Below are 1,057 nucleotides of genomic sequence, written 5' to 3' on the forward strand. Positions count from 1 at the left end.
TTAGTCACTTTCTTCTTCTTTTTTTTTCGCAAGGAAGAGCTGTAGATACCTTTCCAACTAAGCCAAAGCGCAGAGGAGATGAATATGTAATTGGAGAGCACACATTTTAGCTACACATGTACTTACATGTACGTCCTTTGAGACCTTCACTTCTCTGTGGATTTTCTCCTCAACCGGCAAGGTGAAACCTGCTCACAATTTTGGACGCAGCATCTGCACACACCTGACAGTGGTATCGACATCATGACTACATGGGCTGTTTGACACTCTAGTGTTGTGTTTATATGCCCCCGTGAAGGCTCTTATTTGTCCATACAAATTCGTCGACACAGAACACTGCTCACAATATTTCCTTGTATGCCTCTGCGGGATATTTCTACCTGTACTTTTATCGAAAAACCAAGTCTGATATCCTAAATACACGCTTTTTTGTCAAAATTTCTTCCAGTCGACATATATAGCAGCACTCTGCATTGAAGCCGATAAGCATAGCCAGATCTCACCAGCACAAAATTGCGCCAAGAAACATGCATGCTCATAGTGATTTCCAAAAAACATTAGTGCTTTCATAATGACAGAACACAATAGTGCTTTCCTATGGGGCTTGCATCTTTCTTGGCAAGCAAATCAAGCTTCCAAGGGGATCTAGAGCTCCCTCCATATGGTGCCCTTTCCAGAGTCGGATCTGAAATATTGTACCTTGTTAATGCACTGGGACATCCAACATATAACTCCAGGTACCCTCTCAATGCTACTATTTTGGAATGTCACTCATAGCATTTCAAAGGCGAGCTACGTGCTTGATATTTGTGCCTTTACATGCTGGGTAACATGTACCATACCCCGCTGTATAGCTGTAAGGCACATGGAGGTATAACAGCTCCATGGAACCTCCCCTCCCTATTGTGACCTCCGTTTAGTTTAGTAGACAAACACGATGGATGCATTTTTAACAGGAAACACTTAACAGTAATCGAGGAACACAAAGCTCGTTCACAAGTACCGGCGATCACTGTAGTGTGCAGCAAGTCGTTAAATGTATCAATCAGAACCAGTA

Source organism: Ornithodoros turicata, chromosome 1 (genome assembly GCF_037126465.1).
Source record: "Ornithodoros turicata isolate Travis chromosome 1, ASM3712646v1, whole genome shotgun sequence".
NCBI classification, from domain to species: Eukaryota; Metazoa; Arthropoda; class Arachnida; order Ixodida; family Argasidae; genus Ornithodoros; species Ornithodoros turicata.